The 16,522-nt window shown below is 40.3% G+C and overlaps 1 long non-coding RNA gene across 1 annotated transcript in view; it reads right to left on the minus strand.

Annotated features, from left to right (window-relative positions):
* Nucleotides 1-15,773, minus strand: part of LOC138376833 (uncharacterized) — a 67,844-nt gene extending 52,071 nt beyond the window's left edge. The window contains exons 1-2 of the long non-coding RNA XR_011231753.1: nt 15,566-15,773; nt 12,316-12,406 (exon numbers count right to left, since the gene is read on the minus strand). This is a non-coding gene — a long non-coding RNA (uncharacterized lncRNA). The remainder of the gene's footprint in view (nt 1-12,315; nt 12,407-15,565) is intronic.
* Nucleotides 15,774-16,522: the final 749 nt, after the last annotated feature.

Consider the following 16,522-nt stretch of genomic DNA (forward strand, 5'->3'; position numbering starts at 1 on the left):
AATTCAAATTTTTGCTTTCTTTCTCTCTCTTTTTTTTTTTTTGAAATAGAGTCTCACTCTGTGGCCTGGGCCAGTGTACAGTGGTGTCATCACAGCCCACTGCAACCTCAGACTACTAGGCTCCAGCAATTCTCCTGCCTCAGCCTCCCGAGTCGCTGGGACTACAGGCGCGTGCTACTGCACCTGGCTACTTTTTCTATTTTTTGTAGAGACAGGATCTTACTCTTTCTCAGGATGGTCTTGAACTCCTGGCCTCAAACAATTCTCCCACCTCAGCCTCCCAGAGTGCAAAGATTACAGGTGTGAGCCAAATTTTTGCATTCTGAACACATCAAAGACACTATCACATACAAAAATGACCTAAAGCACAGTTTTGCTGTCTACACATTTCTCCATAAAAATGGAAGTCTGCAAAAAATCATAAATTATGGAAGAGATTTGAGTTGTAATAGCTTATCAACAATTTACTACATAAAAAAATGAGAATATCACCTTAATCTAAAAATTTTAGAACTACATTATGAAACCTAGGCTGTTAGTTTCTGTACTTGCTATAAATGATTTTGGTTTTATCCAAAGTGGGTTATGTGTCCAAACCTAACAAATATTAAATCACAAATTTCCTCCATTAAAAACCCTAATATTTTACACTTCTAATAGAGGGCAGCCTATAAATATATAAAGCTAAAATTTCAAAATGTAAAAAGTTCTTTATTCATAGAAAGGAAAAACTCTTTCATAAGGAAGAATGTCATTTGCAAGCAAAAGGGAGTAATAATTATTAGTGATTATTCATTTCTGCAGGGACAGAAAGAACTAGAAGGAGGTTAAAAGGTTTTCTTTTTTACATCTTGTCATGTAAAATTATGATTAAATATAACATAAATGTCTCCCTATTCAGCAAAGATAAACAAGTATTCTCATAAAAATATAGTAAGAGTTGAAAATATTTGCGGGTAGACAACACTACTAATTTTGCATAATTTTGCACTCCACGTTGTTGGGCCAATGAAGTTTTTTACCAGTGATCTAAATCAATACTGCAATTGGAAGTTTATGGAATTATAAGCATAATACATTGTATTTTTGTGATAACTTTCTGGTTTGTATTGATTAATGATGGTCATCTCTAATGACTTTTCCTAAAATGTTTTTCAATACTTAAAAATTAACTCTATTACTATCAAAAAAATTACTCTCAGTTGTCTATAGCAATTCATATCAAAAGCACACCTAATTTTGTTTAATGGACATTAAAGAAAATAGGAAAAGTGCCCAGTTCTATTAAAAGTGCATATTCCCTTTAGTGGGAAATGTTGTAAAATTTTACTTATTTCAAAATTAACCTAGAATCATTCATCCAATGTTTTTGAGCACCTACTATTTGCTGAGCACTGCTCTAGGTACTCAGGATATAGTCGTGAATGATTCAGAAAGGTTCCTATACTTATATGGCTTACTGTTAACATTTGAGGGTATTGGGGGAACAGACAATAAATGTGAAAACAAAAAGAGGATTTCAGATAGTGACAAGTCCTGTGAAAAAAAGAAAAGAAAAGGAAAAAAAACAGCAGGCAATGGGGAGGGCCACTTTAGATTGGGTGGTCAAGGTTGCTATGGTGGTCATCAGTGTTGTTCACTAAATACTTCTAGTTGTCCTAAGCACCAGCAGTATTGCACTTGTAAAGGAAAATAAAAATCTCAGGACCCTCCAACTCCTTATGCCAAAGGGAAGGTCAAGCCCAGATGCTGAGTCATGCAACACCCTCTTGCAAATGAACAGCTGTTACTAACACTACAGGCCAGATTGCCACAGAAAGGTAAAAGTCTTCAGGCATCCACACAGACAGTTCCCACAGATCATTCATAAGGACACTGTTTGCTGGCCTCCCATCAATGAGGACATGCAAATTGTAACTTCCGGGTCTGCAGGCTAAGTCTAGCTCCTAAAACTAAAGGCCACTTTGATTCCACACTAATAATGTGGATTACAAGTTTATCTTTCCAAGTGCAGAACAGAGACAAGACCATTCTTTCTTCCAGCTACCCAGGGACATCTGTATAACCGATTCTTCCTTTACTCCCTTTTCTCTTCAAACATTTTCCTTAACCCTGTGTAAAATGCAGATTTCCTGGCACTAACTAAAATCTCACAAGAATGTAACCATTTGCATCACGGCCCACCCTCTCCCCTTTTCTCTTTCTATATGCCCTCACTCTTTAAATACTGAGTTTCCAAATCCCTCTTCAGATAGCACAGGTCACAGATGCTTCTGTGGTTTGTCCTTGAACTTTGGCTTCGTAACCCTCCACTGATTGAGATCTTTGCCTGGCCACCTATTTGGGTTGTCACACTTCCCCATAGCCCTAAAAAAGTGATTTATGACACTTGCCATTTGAAGATTCAAGAATCTTACTCTGATTTGCTACGCTTTCTCTATATACCACAGGCAATGGCAACGCCCCGATGGTGGCTGCTGTCAGCCTGCTACCAGAAGGAGGACCATTCTAGGCAGAGCTCCCACTAACCCATGATGAGCAAGACCCTTTGTTTTGAACCACTGAGGTTTGAGGTTGCTTGTTTCACAGCACAACCTAACCAATCCTGCCTATCATAGAAAGTTAAGGAGATCATAAATGAAGTAAAACTTAAATGACGAAAAAGAGCTAGGCACACCAAGGGGAAAACACATGCAAAGACATAACTGAGAAAGGACAGTGGCGGGAGTGTGGTGAATAAGGAGAATCGTATGAAGGAGGTGGAGAGCTGTACTCAGACCAGGCCACCCAGGATTGAAAGCAGACTGTGGGCAGCTTGGGCTCAATACCATTTCCATAGGCGAGCAAGGTGGGGATTTTAAGCTGGAGTGGGGGGGATGGGCATGGGAGGGCTTTTAAGGGAAAAACTACCAATGAATCATGAACAGGTAAAGTCCCTTTCTACCACCAAATTCCAGATGAGTGATCTCAGTCTCAGACAAGAGACCAAACTGTACCTTTCTGGAGAAATTAAATGATCCCAGAAAAAGAACCTTCAGACACTGACATCTGAAGGAACCTAAAGAAACAGCCATCTGACCACCTGACATCCCAACAGTAAAACTCACACAAAGAATGTCCAATTAGCTTCCCAATGTCTCACTCATAAATACAAACAGACAGCCAGGAATCACCAGACATTTGAGACCAGCTTCTCCACAAAAGAGAGAAAGAGGTCACATGGAGCAAACAGAAAATACATATAATTGATATCATAGAAGAGTAAGAAATGGAATCGCACCTATAAACCATAAATAGGATACTCTAAATAGAAATATTCAAAAAACTTTAAACTATGATAAACAAATTCAATTAAAGGGTTAGAAAATAAAGTTGAGGCAATCTTGCACAAAGTAGAAACAAAAAACAAGACATGCACAAATAGGAGATAAGAGAAAAAAACTTTGTGATACAATATCTGAATAACAAGAGTTACAGAATGAAAACAGAGGGGAAAAATTATTCAAGAAAAGTACCTACCAATGAAAATTGGCATCTGCAAATGGACAAAGACCATGAAATGCCCAGCATAGGAATGGAAGGAAGCGCAAAGCACATCCACCTGGAAAGTCAAACACTGGTGGTAAGAAGAGGAGATGAAAGGCTCCCCAGGGTGGGTGACAGGAGAGGTCATAAAACAAACTGGTATCAGATTTCTCAGTAGCAACTGTGGAAGCTAGAAAATCATGGGTGAATGCCTTCTACATTGAACAAAAAAAAAAAAGAAGTGGAAGATGAAGATGTCACTCAATTGCTACAATCACAGGATAAAACTTTAACACATGAGAAGTTGCTTCTTATGAATGAGCAAAGAAAGTGGTTTCTTGAAATAGAATCTACTCCTGGTGAAGATACAGTGAACATCATTTAAATGACAACAAAGGATTTAATAAATTTAATTGATAAAGCAGTGGTAGGGTTTGGGAAGACAGATTCCAGTTTTTTTTTTTTTGGTTTGTTTGTTTGTTTTTGGAGACAGGGTCTTGCACTCTTGCCTAAGCTAGAGTGCAGTGACAACATCATAGCTCACTGCAACCTCAAACTCCTGGGCTCAAGCCATCCTCCTGCCTTAGTCTCTCAAGTAGCTTAGACCACAAACACATGCCACCCCACCCAGTTAATTTTTCTACTTTTTATAGAGACAGGGTCTTGCTATGTTGCTCAAGCTGGTCTTAAACTCCTGACCTCAAGAGATCCTCCTGCCTGAGCCTTTCCTATGACTCAAAATCCAGAAGCAAAGCAAGTGAAAGGCTGGAAAATGGGACTACCACCACATACACACAAAAACACAAAAAGATCCCACAAAACCTAAAGCAAACAAACAAAATTAAAACCTTTTACATGTCCAAAGTACACTATAAACAAGGTAAAAATATAAATGACAAATGGGATAGGTAAAAGAAATTTTTACAAATTAAACTATGAATTAAGGGTTAATATCCTCAATATGTTAAAAAAAAAAAAGAAGAAAGAAAGAAAAGAAACCTCTAAAATTTCAGAAAAAGCCCCAAAAACTCAATGGGAAAACTGAGCAAAAGATATGGACAAACAGAAAACACAACACAAAAGGTCAAGTTATGGAAAGACAATTTCTCTTAGAGAAGACCAATTTCTAAACTACATCTAATATAGCATTTCTATTTAATACCTATCAGACTCGCAAAACTATAGAAGCCTGGCAATGTACTCTGTCGTACAACTGTACAGAAACAGGGATTCTCATACAGCAGTGGTGGGAACAGAAAATGTCTCAATCTTTATGGAGGGAAATGTGGCAATAACCACCAAAATTACATATGCATTTTCTCTTTGACCTAGCAATCCCACTGGAAAAATCAAAAATGATGTACATACACATTCATGTCTTATAGCAGTCTTTGTAATAGTAAATCCACAAGGAACTGGTGGAATACAGTGCAGGGCATCTACACAGTGGAATGCAAACTGGAAAAAAGGGATATATCATGTCAAAAGGCAACCAAAGAAAAAATATTAATGGATAAAGTGGACAACATCAAAATTAAAAACTTTTATGCTTCAAAGGACACCATCAAGAAAGTGACAGCCACAGAATGGTCAAAAAGACCTGCAAATCCTACATCTGATAAAAGACTTCTACTCAAAACACATAAAAGGTTTTTACAATTCCATATAAAGACAACCCAACTAAAACATGGACAAAGGATGTGAACAGACATTTATTCAAAGATAAACAAACGGCCAATAAGCACTAGGATGCTCAACATCACTAGTCATTAGAGAAATGCAAATGAAAATCACAATGAGATGCCACTTCATGACCACCAGGATAGCTATAGTCAGGAAATCTGGACAATAACAAGGGCTGACAAAGATGCAGAGAAACTGGTATTTTGATTCTTTGCTGGTAGGAATGTAAAATGGTACAGCTGCTTTCAAAAGCAGTTCAGCAGTTTCTCAAAAAGAAAACAGAGTTGCCACATGACCACAGCAATTCCACTTCTACATTTATGCCCAAAAGAACTGAAAATATATGTCCACACAGAAACAGGTACATGTATATTCACAGCATTATTATTCATAATAGCCAAAAAGTGGGAAAAACTCAAATGTCCATCAACTGATCAATGGATAAACAAAATGTGTTACATCCAATGGAATATTATTGACACAATGAAACATTATTCAGCCATAAAAAGGAATGAAGTAGTGACACATACTACAACATGGATGAACCTGGAAAACGTTCTAAGTAAAAGAAGCCAGACACAAATGGCCATATATCATATGATTTCACACATATGAAATGTCCAGAATAGATAATCCAGAGACAGAAAGTAGAATAGTGAATGCCAGGGGCTGGGATGAGAAGAGAATGGGAGACGACTGATATTGCATCTGGGGTTTCTTTTGGGGGCAGTGAAAATGTTCTAAAAGCAGATACTAGTAACAGCTGCAAAACCTTGTAAATAGACTAGAAGCCACAGAATCATATTTATGGAAAAAAGTCACTGGAGCCAATTTACATGTCACTTTGTTCAAGTGGGGAGTCAGCAGAGGATTATTTTTGTAGCTTCTATGTAAAATTATCAATTTACAAAGAATTTTCAATGATTCCTGATTTTTCCATGTGTCTCCTCTTCCTTTGAGACTTTCCCCCACCCTCTAGGAAATTTTCCCTCATTACTGTTACTATTAACTTTTAAAACTATCTGTTATGGACATTTTTCAAGCTTACAAAAGTAGAGAGAATTATATAAGCCTTTGTGCTACAATAGTTTATTAACATGTGCCATGTATTTTAAATCTAAATTATTTTCCTGAAATTGCCAAACGCAGGCCACAGCCTGAGGCATGGCTAATCACTCAAACCTGCCAGGATGGTGCCGGGCCAGGCATGTAATGCTTTCAGGCTAACTTTGGGTGAATTCTGGCAAACTATTTCCTTCACTCACAATGACATATCTCAAACATTCCCCTTCATTATCTTTGAAGATAGGATGGGCAAGGTAACTAGTGACCATTACATCGTCTAAGGAGCAGGGTTCCATAAAAAAGGAAGAGAAAGAAGAGTGAAAACAATGCACTTCATTAGACTGTTTCAGCCTTTGTCCTTTCTCACAATAAAGTGCCATTCTCCTAAGTGATATAATGTCTACTTAAAGTGTGAGGCTTGATAAAGTATAAAATCCTTCCCCATATACACCAAAACATACCCAGAATGTACAGTACAGATATTTAAAATGTAAGGTAACTGAATATATTTAGTTATACTTTACTAGTGTGTTGCCCTTCCAAATGTAAACTCTATGTTTAAGATATCACCAGTTCACTGCCTTGAAGCAGTTCTCAGGCCACAGTGCAGGGACGGAGACTCCAAAAGGAGCCTGAGGACTGAGTTGCTTAGACAGAGACCAGAGACTGAAGTGGCCAATTTTCAGTTTAGCCTTTTTTCAGATAATTCATATTTTTCAAAGGCAATTATTTTCTGTGATTCAGACTTCAGATTCTTTTCCTTGCCTATTATTTACAATATTTAGGATAATAGTATGAAATGGTACCTACTTAAGAATACTGACTCACAATAGTATAACCACCTAACATTTTCTACTCTGTTCAAGATCAAATTTTATAAAAATATTCTCTTTAAAATGCAATTCTAACAGCAGCAATTAAGAATATAATTCTTGACTGTATCGGATAATCTGAAACTGAGAAAATTATGTGTATTTAGAAAATTTGACTGAACACACTTTAAAAACACAGAACTTTGTGTGTTCTCCCCCGAGGCAAACTGAGAAGACAGAACACTGACACCACTGGGAATCCAGCCACCTGGGGAAGGGCCATGTCACACAGTGGGAGAAGCAAATAAAGAACACAGACCAGACTCTGCTGAACACCCTGTCAACAGTACCAGGCCCAGGGAGGCTTTCCTGTCACTTCCTACATGTCCCTGTTCCTTTAAAACCAATCTGTCATGCACCTTGACTTTTGTGAAACTGGTGGAGAATTATGAACCTATATTACAGAGGAATTAAAGAAACCTGTGGAAATTATCACAACTGCCTAGGTCCTAGGATCACTATGAAGCCTCAAAATGCTTGTGTGAGAAATCCAGTTAGTGAGGAGTGAACACAGATATTGTCCAGTAGTGGCTAAAGCCACAGTAAGTCTTACAGCTCAAGGACTTCTTCCCAGAACAAAGGAATTAAGTCCTACTCTCCTCATACTCAGCCCAAAGGCTTTGAATCTATTGCTGTGGATGGGTCTTGCAGCTCAAGGACTTCTTCCCAGGGCAAAAGAAGTAAGTCAGAATCTTCTAGAACTCAGCTGAAAGACTTTGAATCTCCTCCTCTGGATGGCCATACCCACTGAACAACCTGTAGGTGGAAATGCCACCCCCAATCTGAAGGAACAGGAAGAATCATCTGAAACCCAGATAAAGGCCAGGGAAGGCCGGGCACAGTGGCTCACGCCTGTAATCCTAGCACTCTGGGAGGCCGAGGTGGGCGGATCGTTTGAGCTCAGGAGTTCGAGACCAGCCTGAGCAAGAGCGAGACCCCATCTCTACTAAAAATAGAAAGAAATTATATAGACAGCTAAAAAATATATATATATATATAGAAAAAATTAGCCGGGCATGGTGGCGCATGCCTGTAGTCCCAGCTACTCGGGAGGCTGAGACAGGAGGATCGCTTGAGCTCAGGAGTTTGAGGTTGCTGTGAGCTAGGCTGATGCCACGGCACTCACTCTAGCCTGGGCAACAGAGTGAGACTCTGTCTCAAAAAAAAAAAAAAAAAAAGGCCAGGGAAAAGAGGACGCTAGCCAGAGAGCAGGGCACAGCCCGGAAAACTTTCTCAGGTTGTCTCACCATGGACTGCAGATGTGACCCCCAGATGGTTGGTCCGACTGCCCTAGGGAAAGGCTTCCAAGCTTTTCTGATTTTCCTACAGGACTATGAGAAATCCAGAGCACTGAGGGCAGAAGGGGCAGGAACACCATGCTGCTGCTTTTCAGTCCAGTTACTGGAACGCCCAGACATTCAAACTGGACATCAGCCTATCTCCTGAATATTACCTACCTCAAGATATGGTACATATTTACCTGTGATTATAGCTATATCTGAGCCCACTGGGGAACATCAGCCAATGGGACCTTTGATATCCATCTTACCTAGCAACACAGTAGCATTTCTGAGGAACCTGAAAAGACTTAAGGCTTTCTTCCAGGATGCATGTATTTTTCAGGTTGTGTTTTTTTTCCCCCAGATTGTTTTGATTATCGTCTTTTTTTCCCCAGGAAACTTAATTGATCTGATTCTTTTTTTTTTTTTTTTTTTTGAGACAGAGTCTCACTCTGTTGCCCAGGCTAGAGTGAGTGCTGTGGCATCAGCCTAGCTCACAGCAACCTCAAACTCCTGAGCTCAAGCGATCCTCCTGTCTCAGCCTCCCGAGTAGCTGGGACTACAGGCATGCACCACCATGCCCGGCTAATTTTTTCTATATATATTTTTAGCTGTCCATATAATTTCTTTCTATTTTTAGTAGAGATGGGGTCTCGCTCTTGCTCAGGCTGGTCTCGAACTCCTGAGCTCAAACGATCCGCTCACCTCGGCCTCCCAGAGTGCTAGGATTACAGGTGTGAGCCACCGTGCCCGGCCAGATCTGATTCTTGAAAGAGAATTTCTGAGATTTAGAGTGAAAGGTCCCAGGGTACACCATTTTCTATAATCTATTCCAAAAAGAAATATTTAAAAAGAAAGCATGAATACCACTTAGAAAAATAAAAAATTTGAAATGTGAAACATTTAAAAAAGTGTAACTTTTAAAACTTAGAGCTTAGATCCATCCCCAGAGATTCTGGTTTAATGTTTTTTTAAAAATTTAAAAAGCAATTTAGATGCTCACTCATGATTGAGAACCAGCATGCTAAATATTGTTTCTTCCTAATGTGACTTGTGTAGCACCGTCACCTAAAATCCCAAATAATTCATTTAAAACAATATGGTACAAATACTGCTGTAACTAAGGCTTACAATAGTACATTTTTCATCAGCATTTGTCTAAAAATGCAGGTGAACCAAGAGAAAGTCCAACTTTATATTAGACTGCTCGTCGTTTGGCTTTTAAGTCACTTGAAAGTAACTGGGACTAAAACTAGTTTTATTTGAATAGTCCTTAAAAACAATAAAAACTTTCAAATGATTCAAATGGCAGTTTCTTGCCTGAAACAAACCAACGTGAACATTAATCACAAGTAAGAGGCTTCTTAAGATTGTGTAGAACATATATGTGAAGAGTGGCAAATAAGTAGGTATTTCAAAAGAAACGTTTCAGGTATGTTGATATTAAATGATATTAAACTTGATATTTCCAAACATATAAGAGAAATGATAAATTATAAGTACAGTAGAAAAAATTACTTTAGACTTTATATTGTCTATAATTTAAAAAGATAACATCTCTAATGGTAAATACACCTCCTCCCAAAACCTATTAAATTTGACATCAATGGAAATCCCAAATAAATTATTCTTATTTTTTGACCAGGCAGTTAAAATAAGCATATTTTATATTAATTGGGGAAGGGCCCCATGTCAAAATTCAATTGAAAATTAAGGACTTGCTCTCTCAAACAGCATTTTTCAGATGCACTTTTGAGATAGAAAAACAATAAGCAGGTAAATCAAGAATCTACTAAAAGAGAAAACTAAAAAATTCATAATAGCTTTCAAACTGAGAGAGCTTCTCTATACTTAGCCTTCCTTAAAAAATTTGTTTTCTAAAATCTTTCCATAGCTATCAAATATGAGAAAATCATATTTAATAACCCACTGGAACATTACTGTGGATGGCTGTCAGGATGATCTGGATCTGTGGATGCTATAACTCACTTGATCTGTTACTCTCTTCACCACATGCTTCTCATGAAATGGTATTTTATTTTAGATGACAGTGCACACCTAATGGAATTCTGAAGCCTTAACATTTACCACAGCTTTCAAGAAATTAGCTATTTCAATGTAAATTGAACTTATCCAGGAGAAGGCATGTTAAAAGATTCCTCAAGACAATGACTTCCCCTTTGAAGACAAGAATGCTTTAATGTTGGAGTTAATTCCAAGTGTTTTCAAACATTTTTCTCCATTACATAAGTATTAAAATAAAGATCATAGGTCTCCCCACCTCCACTGCTCCTGCCTCAAGTTATCTTTATAATGTGAGCTACCGTAGTGACAGCAAGAAAATGAGCCAATTATCCACACTTGTTCTTAGATTGCCAGCTATCATCACCAGTGAAATTGGAATTAACTAGAACTTTATATATGGAATGTTTTGATTACCAGGAGTTTCCTAATATCCCTTCCTTTCCACCTCCTGCTTTTGTAGGTAGAATGAGGATAGTTTTTATATTCTGTTAATATTACATACTTTTGGAGACTTATAAAGGTACATTGGGAACATGAAGGCATATCAGTACAAAGACCCAAGAGGTTGATGGGTTTTAGGGAGACAGAATAGCATAACATACTACAGGTTTGGTAGTCATACCCATGGATTGAAACCAATTTGATTATGTCTGTGTGAACTTGGGTACCAGCAATTTAACTGTGTCTCTTCCCTTATTATAAAATCGTTATAACAACATTCCCCTCATGATGCTGTTGTGAAGACTAAATGGAAAATGTACACTGCCTAGTATGGAAGATGCTCAATGATGGACATATTAAAAAAAAAAAATGGTAGTGCCACAGGCACTGTTTGTGATAAAACCTAGCTTGCTAGAAACTGCTTGCAAAGTGGACTTGCAAAGTGATCTAATGTGCATAGTCAAATTAAAATGTATGTAAGTCAGATTCGCTAACTATAAACCATAGTATCTAACTAAATTTTTTTAAGTAGTATTTTTAATCCCACTTATGAGAATTAATGTGACAAGCTCTCAACAGAAATCCATTGAAAAATATTTGTATATCTTGCTTTTATGTCCATATGATAAAGGCTTAACCTAAGAAAGAAGATCCTACATTCTTTAAATTATATTTTAAATTTACTTAACATACAAGTTGACCAAACCAGGAAAAAAAAAAAAACAAAACCCAACACTGAAAACTTTTAAATGGGTCTACCTTTCACTTAAATGCCCAGATAATATGTGGAGAATATAGTATATGTTTGATATTTAATACAGGTCTACTTTTTAACAGAGTACTGTAAAAAATTAACATAAGAAAGTTGCTGGCCGGGCGCGGTGGCTCACGCCTGTAATCCTAGCACTCTGGGAGGCTGAGGCGGGTGGATCGCTCAAGGTCAGGAGTTCGAGACCAGCCTGAGCGAGACCCCGTCTCTACTAAAAATAGAAAGACATTATATGGACAACTAAAAATCTATATAAAAAAATTAGCCGGGCATAGTGGCGCATGCCTGTAGTCCCAGCTACTTGGGAGGCTGAGGCAGTAGGATCGCTTAAGCCGAGGAGTCTGAGGTTGCTGTGAGCTAAGCTGACGCCACGGCACTCACTCTAGCCTGGGCAACAAAGTGAGACTCTGTCTCAACAACAACAACAAAAAAAAAAAAAAAAAAAAAAAAAAAGAAAGTTGCTTTTAGGCCAGGAGTGGTGGCTCATGCCTTAATCCTAGCACTCTGGGAGGCTGAGATGGGCAGATTGCTAGAGGTCAGGAGTTCGAGACCAGCCTGAGCAAGAGCGAGACCCTGGCTCTACTAAAAATAGAAAGAAATTAGCTGGACAACTAAAAATATATAGAAAAAATTAGCCGGGCATGGTGGCACATACCTGTAGTCCCAGCTACTCAGGAGGCTAAAGCAGCAGGTTTGCTTGAGGCCAGGAATTTCAGGTTGCTGTGAGCTAGGCTGATGCCAGGGCACTGTAGCCAAAAAAAAAAAAGTAAGTTGATTTTAAAAACCCTCAGGTGGTTAATATAGTAAAAAAGTTACAAATTAGAATAAAGTTTAAATCATCAGTGCTAACACCTCCTAAGTAATTTTAACTCAAATACAATGTATCTTAATTCAGCTTCTGTTCCACAGTACCCTGGACTTATTCTCTTCTGTTACACTTTATTGTGCTTCCTTCAGTAATTGGGTTACTCTGAACTATAAAGTCTGCAATGGCAAGAACTCTCTTATCTTGTTCACCTCAGCACCTAGCAAGTGTATGGCACATAGCAGAGTTTCAATAAATAACAATGTATTAATAAATGAAGTTAAGACATTAAAATTGCATATATTCTACTTGTACAAAAAATGCAATTTTAATGTGATTTGATGAAACAGATTTAATTATGAAGTAACTTGAACTATAAAAGCATTTATTTAAAATAAAACTAGCTTACCTACTATACTTATTATTCAGTTTAAAAAATAAAACTTTGTGTACAAGTTTTCAGCAACACACATTTTCCAACTAACATATAAGATAATGTGATCTGGAAATGTATCTCTCTCATTTCTGAAGAACATATAGATAACAGTCTATGTGACTCCTTCAAAACTCTGATGCAACAGTATTCTATTACCTTCATCATTTCTCTTTTTAGTTTTACATAAAGGTAAACAAACTTTTAGCCATTTATGGAGCAAACAGTCTGGACAATTGCTGATGTTACCAACTGTAAGTGAAATCTGCCACATACCCAGTGCAAATGCAACTTTACAATGATTTAGTAGTATGAATAAATTGCTTCAGTGTTTGCACATAAGGGTATTTCTATTGCTTCTGATCAAACACATTTAAAAGATCTTACCCTGCACCTTAATTGTGAAAATATATTCCAAGATCCTAAATTTCCCTTAAAAGAAACCTGAGTTAAAAATCAGAATACTACTCTGAAATAGAAAATATACAAAAAAGAAAGATTAAATATCTAATTAGATTCTTTGTTGAATTGAGTTAAATATCTAATTTCCTAAGTTTCCCTGCTAAAGTATGTAATGGATTATACAAATACTAAGAAAACTCCAAATAATTTTTATGTTATAGACTATTTCTTTCCATTTGTAACTAATTTTTATATTAAAGCTCGTATAGCATTTTCACAATATAAACTAAGTAACTTTTTATGAATTTCCTACAGAAAAAAACATAACAGCAGGTACCTACGCACACATAAGCTCTTTCTTTAAAGCAATACTTCATTTCTGTATATGTTTTAAAAATTAAAGTTAAGCCATGATTACTCAAAAAGACTACTTTATTGAGTATTTAGATTTAGAGTCTTATCTCTCTCCCATTATCTTCATTTCTATCATTTACATCTTATTCCAGGGATTCTCAAACTTTCATGTGACACAGATCACATTCTCTCTCAAAACATCTGATTCCCCCACTTCTGTTCTGTGTGTGTTTTTCTGTTTGTCATGCAATGGGATGGGATGAGGGGTGTGTTACAAGGAGGTGAACCTTCTATAACTTAAAGGAGGACTGCTATGCTTTTAAGATAACACGTAAGGGTTTTAAGTGAGATAATGTTTGTAAATAATTGCACAGTGGCTGATATACAGTAGACGGACAATACATGATATTAACACATATTATTGTAACTCATCTGTGTTATAAAATCGTAGACACCAAAACATTTCAAAAACCAAGACTACTGGGGGGCAAAACACTGACAACCTGCAGTGCAACCTCTGCACAGAGTCTCCGCGCCAAAGCAGATTCATACTTGTTTTGAAATGTGACAGTGGCACTGCAAGTAAGTAACTCAAAGTTAATACGTGAGAGATACAAGTAGACATTGAACTCAAATCAGTTACTTTTTACTTTTTGTGAAAATTCCTAGTAAAAATGTTGGTAAGGGATTAAGGACAAGAATACTCCCTACACACCATGTATGACATGCGGTACTATGTATACACCGTTGTCTATGACACCAAGCATTTCATATACACTGTATGAGACAACAGGTAGCGCTTGCATACACAGTGTGACAAGGACAGTGTGTACACACAGTACATAACACTAGGTACTATGTACACACTGTATATGGCATTGGGTACTGTGCAATACTGTATATGACACTCGGTCCTGCATACACAGCTTAAGTGACAAGGATGCTGTGTACACAGCATGACTCTGAGTACATACCACATACGACCCCGCACAGGGCGCCGTGTAAAACACCAGGTGCTGTGCACACCCCGCAAAGCGGACACACACACACACACACCCCCCGCAAGCGCCTCCACAGCTGGCTCTGAAGAAAAGCGCGAGGCAGGAAAGAGCAAAGGAAAGTTCGCGGCCGGCCGCCCCCAAGGAGCCCCTCGTCCCAGCGCGGCCCGGCAGCTTCTCCCCAGAGCTCCGGCGGGAGGAGGCGGCGGACCCCACAGGACAGTCCCGGAGGCCCACGAGGACCCGTTGAGGCAGCGGCGGCCTCGCTCCCGGGGTCGCCCAAAGCCCCCCGGACACGCACAGACCCCCGCCTGGCCTCGGCCGACCCAGCGCCGCAGCTCCCACCGCCCACGGCGCCCGGAGCCCGCGAAGCGTCCTGTCCTCTCCGCGCTCCGCACGCCGGGCCCGCGCTGCCGGCCCCACCGCGCACCGCCCGAGGCCTGGCCAGGCGGGCGGCGCGGGGCCCAGCGGGCGTGCTCACGCGACTCCGCGGCTTCCCGGCCCGAGCAGGCCCCGCGCCGTCCTCCCGGGCCTCCGCCCCGCGCCCCCGGGCTTTCCCCACCATTGTTCTCCGGCTCCGCCGCCCCCGCGCCCGGCCCTCCCGCCGGAGCCGCCTGTTCCCGCCGCCCGGCGCCTCTGGGGCCTCAGCCGGGGACCGGCGGGCTCAGGGCCCGGGGGCGCCATGTTGGCCGCCCGCAGCCTCAGAGGACGCCAGGGTCGCACCGGGCGAGGCCAGGAGGCGCGGGGGCCCTGCAGCCGGCACTTACTGTGTGTCCTCACCAGCCGCGGCCGCGTCCAGGCGGGAAGTTAAGCGCCGTCGCCGGGAAAGTTGGCGTCCCCACGGGCCGCTCCTCCCTGCCGCCCGGCTGCCCGGGTAGGCTGTGCCCGCTGGAGCCCTGCACGCGGCTCCTACCTCCGCTCCGGCCCGGCTTCCGCAACGCTGCCCGCAGCCGCTTCAGCACGTCCCGCGCAGCCACAGGCGCCCTCCGTCCCCACAGGCACCAAGGCGGCAGCCGGCGTCCGCGGTCCTAGCGCCGCTGGTTCTGCAGGCAACAAAACCGGCCACCTGGTTTTAATATCTTTTTAATCCGTGGTCAAGAGGAATTGCAGACAGGTGCTACATTCCCATTCCGTGCCTATGCAAACAGGACTGCAACAAGGACAGGACCAGCCGTTACCAATTTGGCAAGGTCACCCCAAATCTGCGTTCCAAGTAGGTTGTCTATCAAAGTCAGTCTGTATCTGACATCTAACGGGAGGAGATCCCATACACCTGTGGTTTAAGGCAGTATCAGCGATAAGCATACTTTTATAATGCTCACATATTTTCCCTCTTGTCCTTTCTCCTAGGAGTTTGGAAGGAAGACCTTTCAGCTAAAATGTTTTGCTCTTGTTATCAGGGGGCATATGTACTTATGCTTAGTTTCAGTTACCAGCAGTCAAGTGAGGTCTGAAAATAGGCAAGTACAGCACAGTAAGTTATTTTTAGAGAGAGAGAGAGACCACATTCACATAACTTTTGTTATAGTGTTTTGTTATAATTCTTCCATTTTATTATTATTGTTGTAAATCTCTTATTATGCCTAATCTATGAATTAAACTTTATCATAAACATGTATGTGTAGGAAAAAATCATAGTATAAGTAAGGTTTGATAGTATCCTGGTTTCAGGCGTCCACAGGGGGCCTACCTGAGAATCATGGGAAAGACACTACGGGGCCCCACCTCCTCTTTCGCTGGGCATGGAGGCTCCACCTCCTCCCAGGATTGGCTCAGGATTCCCGGCTTCTCCCCCATATGATGTGGCCATCCCACCTCCCTTCATGCAGGGCCTGGCAGCCCCGCCTGCTCTAACGGTGGAGGTGGTGCA

Source organism: Eulemur rufifrons, chromosome 29 (genome assembly GCF_041146395.1).
Source record: "Eulemur rufifrons isolate Redbay chromosome 29, OSU_ERuf_1, whole genome shotgun sequence".
Classification (NCBI taxonomy): domain Eukaryota; kingdom Metazoa; phylum Chordata; class Mammalia; order Primates; family Lemuridae; genus Eulemur; species Eulemur rufifrons.